This window comes from Scylla paramamosain, chromosome 23, assembly GCF_035594125.1.
Source record: "Scylla paramamosain isolate STU-SP2022 chromosome 23, ASM3559412v1, whole genome shotgun sequence".
Taxonomy (NCBI): Eukaryota; Metazoa; Arthropoda; class Malacostraca; order Decapoda; family Portunidae; genus Scylla; species Scylla paramamosain.
Window position 1 is genome coordinate 6,345,486 of NC_087173.1, and position 10,000 is coordinate 6,355,485.

General features: G+C 41.4%; 1 protein-coding gene across 8 annotated transcripts in view; it reads left to right on the plus strand.

Annotated features, from left to right (window-relative positions):
- The window catches only part of LOC135112076 (3-oxo-5-alpha-steroid 4-dehydrogenase 1-like), a 360,238-nt gene that overhangs the window by 288,616 nt on the left and 61,622 nt on the right, over nucleotides 1-10,000 (plus strand). For 6 of the 8 annotated variants that reach the window (XR_010274046.1, XR_010274045.1, XR_010274050.1 and 3 more), the window contains one exon: nucleotides 6,026-6,063. The gene's annotated coding sequence lies outside the window, so the exon portion shown is untranslated. Of the gene's footprint in view, nucleotides 1-6,025; nucleotides 6,074-10,000 lie in introns of all 8 variants that reach the window. The other 2 variants (XR_010274047.1, XR_010274051.1) reach the window with 1 other exon arrangement.

Sequence of the window (10,000 nt, forward strand, 5' to 3'; positions counted from 1 at the left end):
AAGAGAGCGAGAGAGAGAAAAAAAAATGTCATATCAGAGAACGAACATTACCACCGCCCATTTGATCTTGAAAATAATGTTCCAAAACTAATTCTACTCCTATAGCGGTTCCTCTCCACCTCCTTCGTCTTCCTCTTCCTCCCTCCGGACACACCGCCTCATTTTCCTCCTCCTCCTCCTCCTCCTCCTCCTCCTCCTCCTCCTCCTCCTCCTCCTCCTCCTCCTCCTCCTCCTCCTGCTCCTCCTCCTGCTCCTCCTCCTCCAAAGTCATGGTCGTAGAGGAAATATCAACGTTGACATGTTAACTCATACGGAGAAGTAATTGGTGACAGGCAAGGAAGCAGGCAGGCGGGAAGGGAACACGGGGCCCTCTCTCTCCCTCCCGCTCTCCCCTCCCCCCTCCCTCACTCTGCCTCAGTCTGTGCTTAAGGAATCAACGTTTTCTATGACTTGCCTTGCCGGGAAGTACTGCGGGGTTGTAAATTGGGGCCGAGAGGCGATTTGGATCAAAATAGAGGCTAATTTGTGGATTTTCGAGACTAAACTTTGAAATTTGGCGTCGGTTCATAACGGGGAATGGCGATGATTTTGTAGTGTTTTGTCTCCTGTACGATGTGTGTTTGGCGAGACTGTCATTTGGGCTTGTTGGGGGCACGGAACACATACTCCGGCGGGCTGAGGATGGATAGATGCGCGGGTGACGGTGACGAGAGATAAGACAGGACGAAGAGATGGAGGAGGAGGAGGAGGAGCAGCGGGGAGAGGTTATCAAGAGGGCATGAGAGAAAAACGAACAAGCCTTGAAAGTAGCGGATAAGTGGATGTAAGAAGAAAGGGAGTGATGAGGGGAATGAGTAGGATAAGGGGTAGAAGAGAATGAGTGATGAATGAAAATTAAAGACATAAGGGTGATGAATGAGGGAAAATATGTAAACTGGAGTAAAAAAGGAAAAAAGCGTTATCAAAAGAAACAAGAATAGGATTAAAAGTAAGGACATAAAGGAGGTGAATGATGGGAATTTAGGAAGAGGAAAGATTAAAGAGGAGGAGGAGGAGGAGGAGATTAAAAATGGATTAATGAAAGAAAACGAAGAGAAGTAATAAGAAGTTAGAAAGAATGGAGTGAAGAATAGTAAGAGAAGCAAAAGCGTATATGGTAAATAAGAAGAAAGAAGGAATAGAGTAAAGAGTGACACGTAGAAAGTAAAGAAAGCATAAGAGATAAAAGAATAAGAAAACTATAGACACCAAAATAGAAAAAAAGACAAACAGAAGTAAGAGTAAAGACACTGAAGAAAAGAATAAACAAGGATCATAATAAGAAAGAAAAAATGGAGAAAATTATAAGGACTGAAGAAACAAGAGGAATGAGGCAGAGGAAGAAAGGAAAGAAGGAAGGAAGGAAGGGAGGAGTCAATATTGGACATTTGTGACGGGGACGGAAGGGGAGGAGCAGGAATATTTCGGAAGATAAGGAAGAGGAAGAGGAGGAGGAGGAAGAAGAGGGGGATAGATGGAAGAGGAAGAGAACAACTAGTAATCAACATAACTCAGTACTAGGCCCAAAAAGCAAACATACACGGAAATTGCCACACACACACACACACACACACACACACACACACACACACACACACACACACACACACACACACACACACACACACACACACACACACACACACAACATACATACACCAGCGGGAGATGGAGCATGAGTAGTAGTGACAGTAACGATGGAATTAGAAGTTAGGAGGAGGGGGAGGAGGAGGAGGAGGAGGAGGAGATGAACCCTTAGTCTAAAGTTCATATTTCACCTCAAAACACGGTCAGGTAGTCTCTAGTCCTCCTTCTACTCTTCTTCTTCTTCCTCCTCCTCCTCCTCCTCCTCCTCCTCCTCCTCCTCCTCCTCCTCCTCCTCCTCCTCCTCCTCCTCCTCCTCCTCCTCCTTTTCCATCCCCAATTCTTACCTGGCTTCTCTAACTCACCTGTATCCTCCTACCTGTATCCTCCTACCTGAGGCTCCATCACTACTGTCTGTCCCTGAAAGAAAATGGAGCGAGGGAGGGAAGGAGGAGGGAAGCGCGTTGGCCAAATACCTTTCTGAAAATGCGCCTCTCCTCATATATAATTTGCCACCCTGTGATTTGTGCAGGATTATATAGCTTATTTTGGCAGCCGCGACTGTAATGAAGGTACATTCTGTGGCTTAGTACAATATTCCTCCCCCGAAAGACCGGCTTCTTCTGCCTCCAATTGTGCGCTGAGGAAGCGTTGGCTGGATGGCTGACTGGCTGGCTGAGAGACAGACAGACAGAGAGAGAGAGAGAGAGAGAGAGAGAGAGAGAGAGAGAGAGAGAGAGAGAGAGACAGGCAGGCAGGCAAACACAAGCATTAAGACACAATTGAAGACACAGACAGACAGACACACAGCTAAACAGACATATGAAAACACAAACATTAAAAGAGAGAGAGAGAGAGAGAGAGAGAGAGAGAGAGAGAGAGAGAGAGAGAGAGAGAGAGACAGACAGACAGACAGACAGACATATTCAAACAGACAAAGAAAACAAAACAGGCAAATATAGAGACAGCCAGAGAGAGAGAGAGAGAGAGAGAGAGAGAGGACACGGGACAAACTGACTTACTCTTTAACCTGAAGGAATAGAGAAGGGCACAAGACTCCATCGCCAGGGACACACACAGCATACGAGGCCCCCTGGATGCTCCCCCGGCATGTTGTGGTCCCCTGGCTTATCTTGCTTCAGTGCGGGGCGTGGAGAGCTGCGGCGGGGTACATTAGTGCTATCTTGTCTTATCTCAGCCTTTACCCTTGTCCACTACTCGGGTATTTACATGGCTCTCTCTCTCTCTCTCTCTCTCTCTCTCTCTCTCTCTCTCTCTCTCTCTCTCTCTCTCTCTCTCTCTCTCTCTCTCTCTCTCTCTCTCTCTCTCCTATTAATTTTTTATTTTTCATTTTCGTCCACTTATTCATTATTTTACGTTTTTCCAGACTTTTTTATGAAATTGGAACGCAAAACTGGAAGAAAATGTAGAAAGGTTGGTGTTCTTTTTAGGGGTGACAGAGAGAGAGAGAGAGAGAGAGAGAGAGAGAGAGAGAGAGAGAGAGAGAGAGATTAAGAATTGGACAGCTTACAGTACTTATTTTTCAGAAGCGAGATTGCAAAAGTCGCCAATTAAGAGTATTGCATCTTTGGCTTCCGTCATTTCAGCTTCGATCTTCCCACGTGACAGGGAAAGGAGGAGGAGGAGAAAGGAGAAGAGGAGTAGGAGGAGCAGTAGGAGGAAGAAGAAGAGGACAACGAAGAATAGAAATTAACTGTAATGGCAACAACAATGAAAACGAAAAAAAAAATAAGGAAAAAGGAAAGGAATAAAGAACACGAGGAGGGAGAGGATTATCAAAAAGGAAAATTACAGTAATTCTAAAAACAAAGAAGAAATCGAAAACTAATGAAAATAAAAAAAAAAAGCAGTTTACCGGAAGGAGTTTAAAGCCACAATAATAATGAAAATAGTAAAAAAAAAAAAAAAACTGAGCGGAGTCCAATTTTCAGTTTGCCGTCAAATCGTTAAAAGATTCGACACAGACCGACGCGGAAGGAACGACAGGAGAAAACGGGTAATTAGAGAAGATATAGAAAACGAGATGAGACGATTCGCTTCACGGGAGTTCATTGTTTCCTCGCCAACTTAAAACACTCAACAATTTCCCCGATGGACACAGAGACACGATTTCACCATTAATAACACTCCCTGCTCTTCCCATCACCCCCATCCCTTCCTATCTCCTCAACCCATTTCGATCTATACCTATTTCCTTGATACGGGCACGCCTCCCCTTCTTTCCCCTTCATTCCCTCTCTTCTTTCCATCCTCCCCCTGCTTTACGTGTCATACTTAGCAATTTTCACGCCTATTTCTCGTCCACCGCCCTCTGCATCACTGTTATTATTCCTGTTATTATTTTTAGACGTGTCTCACCTGTGTGGTAGAAGGAAGGGGTGCGGTTGGGTGCATGCAAGGTGTGGCTGTGTGGTAGCTTGGTGAGGTATAGTGCAGGTTGGTGGGTGTTGAAATAAGTGGTGTTGATTGTATTTGTTTATCTTGTTTGTGTTGCATTTTTCATCATAGGTGTGTGTGTGTGTGTGTGTGTGTGTGTGTGTGTGTGTGTGTGTGTGTGTGTGTGTGTGTGTGTGTGTGTGTGTGTGCAATATTCAGGATTTAAGCTACACTCGCGCAGGTTTGTCTCCGTGTGTGTATTTGTCCAGTTTTTCCATTTGTGTGTGTGTGTGTGTGTGTGTGTGTGTGTGTGTGTGTGTGTGTGTGTGTGTGTGTGTGTGTGTGTGTGTGTGTGTGTGTGAATACGCGATTTTGGTCTGGTTATCTGCATGAATCGATTTTATGTTTGTTAATAAGAGATCGGCATATTCCTATTCTCTCTCTCTCTCTCTCTCTCTCTCTCTCTCTCTCTCTCTCTCTCTCTCTCTCTCTCTCTCTCTCTCTCTCTCTCTCTCTCTCTCTCTCTCTCTCTCTCTCTCTCTCTCTCTCTCTCTCTCTCTCAAACGTGATCTCTATATAGCATTTTTTCTTAACTTTTTTTTACTTTCTCCTTTTATAGAGACGCCTCGTTGTGTGCCGGTGATAATTGTTATTACGCGCTGTTGTTATATTATTGATTGTCCGAGTGGAGGACTGGTGTTGTAGTGTTTGGTGGAGCAACATTACCGTTTTCTACTTAATCACATGCTTGCTTGCTCTTAGATTTGTGTGCTTGGGAGTGGTAACTTATATTTATGAGTTTTTTTGCTTCTGCTTTTGTTACTTCTTATTACTGTTCACTTTACTGACGTCTATACAACCAGTTGACCCAAACGAGCGAATTGGTTCTCTTACCGGATGGTTCAGTAACAACAATAGTGATTTCAGAGCCACTGTACGTATGGCGAGTTAAAAACAAAGGATTCTTCTACATATACGTTCCTTAGTTAGGACAGTATTCTTAAACGCTTCACTGTATTACCTTGACTAACAGGGTCTAGCGAAGTAATTGGAGTTTTCAAGGCTTTTTTTTTTTTTTTATTATATTATTATTATTCTAGCGGTAATTGAACAAGAACTCCGCATAATAGATGAGGAAATATTCACGAGAACTTGACTAATCAACTACGTAGTCTTTGAAAATAATCCTGGTGAAGCAATAAAGGGCTCGAGAGTACGTGCCTTGGTTTAGCCCTGGTCGACATCCTGGTTACACCCACGCTGTATACCAATGTAGTGACGTTAAGTTGCGCCATATTAAGTGCACCAAACCACACACTGTCTTTCTCGTTACTTCACTTCCCTCGCGTCCGATTACTATCTTTTTTCTTTTCCAATTACAGGTGTGACTACAATTTTCTTTTTTTTATGTTTACAAGAATAAATATTTATGTGTTTGTTCTGGTAACTTCTCTTTCTTATAGTTTTTCGTCTACTCTTGTTAGCTTCCATTCCGGTGTGATTCACATCTTTTTTTCCCTCTAAATTACATGTCCTTATGATTTTTTTTTTCTGGTAACGCATTCTTTTGTGGTTCTGTTATCTCCCCTTAGGTGTGATTTTCATCTTTTTCGTCTTGATTACAGGTGTGACATGTTTCTCTTTTCAATTTTGCTTTTTTTTCTTATTCATTTCTACTTTTTGTTATCTTTCATTTTGGCGATTTTTTTTATTTTTTTTTTTTTTTTTATTGTTACCTTCTCGCAGGTGTGATTTTTTTTTTATTTTATTTATGCCTTTGCTTTTGTACTGGTGTGTTTGCAGTGGTAATTTGAGTTTCTTTGTTTTTGTCTACTTTTGTCACTTTTTTTCCAAAGTGATCTTTTTTTCACTCATGCATGACCTTTCCTTTTCTAATAACGTGTTTACTTTATGATTCTGTGTTTGTACGGTTAGTTTATATTTTTAGTGTCTTTATTTATTGATGCTACTTTTCTTATTCATTGATTTTACTTTTCTCCGGCAGGCGTGACTTCCGAAGTACTGACTGATGACGAGACTTGGGTGAGTGCATGTACGTATTTTTGCTCGTTGCTATTTAAAGATGCGTCAGGTGTGTCAGTATATACTTTCCTCGTTCATTGTTTTTCATAGTAATTACGCATTTTAGAGCACTTAACTGTAAGGCGTGTTTAGCATTTTTATCGTTAACCTCCTACGATCGTATATTTCCCATTCATAATATATTTAATAATAATAATATATTTCCCATTCATACAGTCTATCTCAGTCATCCTCCTGAGGGCCAGTAGGTCTGATGGTATTTGTTCTTCCTTTATGTTCCTTTGTGTCTCTCCTCACCCTTCCCCTCTCTTTCCCTTTCTCCTTTACGATCACACAGTAAAGGGAAGAGGGGGAGTGAAAGGCGCTGTAAAAGGGGATTAGCAATTACGAAGACTCACCACATTATAGGGAAAACGGGAGATGGAAGGCAGGGGAAGGGGGAGAGGAAAGGAGGGGGAAATATTGGGAAAGATGAGAAGGAAGGATTTTGATATGATGAGGTGGAGAAAAGAAGGAAAAGAAGGGAAAACACAAGGAGTGAAGATCTTGAGTGCACACAATGGAGAATGGAAGGAGAGAGAGGAAAGATAGGAAAAGATGAGATGAGATGAGTAAGCACTTGGAGGGAACGAAAGAGAACAGAGGAAAACGAAAGGAAGAGGGAATGAAAACGAAAATAAAACACAGAAGGAAGAATGGTTTTGAAAGGATAAGAGAAAAAAATACGGAAAAGGGAAGAACGAAGGAGGGGAAAAATGAAAAGCTAGAAAAAAAATAGTGAGGAGGAAGAAGAATTTTGAAAGGATAAGAAGGAAAAGAGGGAAGAACGATAAAGGAAGAAATAGAAAGATAGGAGAAAAGAACAGGAGGAGAAAATGTTTTGGAAAGATGGGCATGGATAAATTGGTAACGAAAAAGGTAAAAAGGAGAGAAAAGAGAAAAATATGGAAAGGGAAAGTATGGAACAGGAAACACCCCAAAAAAAAGTGACGTGAGAGAGAGAGAGAGAGAGAGAGAGAGAGAGAGAGAGAGAGAGAGAGAGAGAGAGAGAGACGACTATATTTATGGATTTTGTGATATGTTTTATGTATATGTATGTGTATATTTGATTTTATTGGTTACCTTTTATTTATTGAATGAGATGTGTGTGTATCCTCCTCCTCCTCCTCCTCCTCCTCCTCCTCCTCCTCCTCCTCCTCCTCCTCCTCTTCCTCTTCCTCCTCTTCACCTCAGTCCTCCCCCTCTTTCTCTCTGTCATCCACATTTCTGATCTCCTTTATTTTACTGTTATGAGGGGGAGGAGGAGGAGGAAGAAGGGGGGACAGGAGGGTGACAGGTGTTCTGAGGGCGGCCAGGTGGTCTGATTAATGCTCCGACTCTCTAATTAAAAGGTACAGGTAAAATTAGCTTCGTTGGAAATTACTCGGATCAACAAGGAATAAATGACTGGTCTAATTATTTCCTAATCTATATACGCACATGCATACACGGGAACGTACGTACATACATGCATACATACATATACATACGTACACACATACATGGGTAAGTGAATATATTGAAATTCTTACTTAGATTCGTATATTTTGTAGGAATACATAAATACATACATACATGCTTACATACATACATACATACATACATACATACATACATACATATTTTACAGTATTTACTTGCATACATTACATATATATATATATACCTAAGCATATACATTCATATATATTATACAGAAAAGGAGAAAAAATTACACTCTTATCACGTGTCGGTCACACACACACACACACACACACACACACACACACACACGGATAGTATTTCCAGTTCCGTCAATACATCCTTGAGGCAGCCTCTAATATCCATGTTGAGGGGAAAAAAATACTTGTAACAGGTCTCAAGGGCTTCGAGAGGAGGAGGAGGAGGAGGAGGAGGAAGAGGAGGAGGAAGGAGAGGAAGATGAAGAAGAGGAGGAGGAAGAGGAGAAGGAAGAAGAGGAGGAGGAGGAGGAGGATTTGCTTGTTTGGTAAAAATTTCATTATTGCCTCGAGTAACAACATGATTCTCTCTCTCTCTCTCTCTCTCTCTCTCTCTCTCTCTCTCTCTCTCTCTCTCTCTCTCTCTCTCTCTCTCTCTCTCTCTCTCTCTCTCTCTCGCTGTTCACCTCTTATCGCCGCGTTCGTCAATTTACGGCGCCAAATGAGGTGTTGCTTCGTACTTTACGCCGCCAGTCTCCCCGCCTCTGGGTGCTTCTCGCCGCCCCAAAATGAGTCAGTGGAATGAAGCTTCGCATCCCTTGCCTCGAAGCCTCGAATCCCTGGTAGAGACTATAGCGTAGGAAGGCGTCTGTGTTGTCACTTTGATCATCCCGTGTGTGTTGCAATTGTTTAAATTTTCAACCTAAATTATCTTTTCAAAATACAACAGTGAAGAAATTTAAAAAGAGTAGGAATGTGGTGGTCTCTTTACTGGTTTAAATTCTTATGCAAAGTACGTAATGTCAAGGAAGTTGGAAAAGAAAGAGGTGGGATGTGTTCAAGGAAGCTTAAGAGACAAGGAACATGAAGCCTAAAGTTTTGATCCTCTGACAGTACTGTCCTCTGTCGGACGTTTCCAGAAACTGAGTGTTGATGGGTAACTCAAGCATTCCCGATTTCTGTTGACCTACCCTTAGATGTTATTTTATTTATTTTTTACTAGCTTCAGTACGGAAATAGTTATTAAATAATACTTATTTTATGAGTGAATTGTTCTCAGCTTTTTCTTCACAAGGAAAAGTAATACATTGAGTTTGGTATTCAAGTTTTATTCATATTCATAATACATTTTTAAGTTTAATTATTACAATAAACATACAAAAGATACCAAACATAGTGTTCCAATATACTGCAATAGTTAAGTTAGATTAAAGATCTCTAAAAGCTTCACTATAAGATGCAAAAGTTACCAAAAATGTTACATTTTTACAAGCAAAGACCCTGACAACACTAGCAAATGTATCAGACAGCGATGCATGGCAGGAGATGACACACCAAGTTAGTTACACTATACAAAAGATCACATAAAGACTCATCTCATCTACGTACAGTTCTGAGAATCATGATTAGTCTTAGTAAGCCTTACTAATTACCATTCTCTCTCTCTCTCTCTCTCTCTCTCTCTCTCTCTCTCTCTCTCTCTCTCTCTCTCTCTCTCTCTCTCTCTCTCTCTCTCTCTCTCTCTCTCTCTCTCACCAATTCTGCTCATGATATTTATAAATTGAAGTAAAGGCAAGATGATTTATTCAGATGACAGATGGATTTCTTTCTCACTCTCGCCTTCATAAATTTGAGAAGTAAAGGAGTGACTTGAACACTTCCTTGCTTTCAGTAGTAAATAACTCACTTGCCGAGGAACTGAAGAAAAGTGAAAACGCCAAAAAATACAACGAGGGAGGGTAAAAAATTATGCATCTTGAGAGAGAGAGAGAGAGAGAGAGAGAGAGAGAGAGGATGTCTGACCAGCTTCAAAAGTGCCGAATGAAGCATATAATGAAGCGCAACCCCAAAGTGAGCGTTGCAGCCATTAAGGGATCAGCCTAATGGTTGATTCGAAGCTTCATTACTAGGCATTAGGCAGAGAGAGAGTGTCAGATTACCTCCCCCTCTCTGTCTCTCTCTCTCTCTCTCTCTCTCTCTCTCTCTCTCAAGTACAACAATAGTGATGTTAGTGACGAATAATGTTGTTGTTGTTGTTGTTGTTGTTGTTGTTGTTGTAATTACAGTGACCTTAATGAACTTACGTAATAGTACACACACACACACACACACACACACACACACACACACACACACACACACACACACACACACGTCAAGTAAAGTAATAACAGTAATTAACGCATCAAAGAAACAATACGCACATATGCATGATAAAAACGAAGAAATAATACAGAATA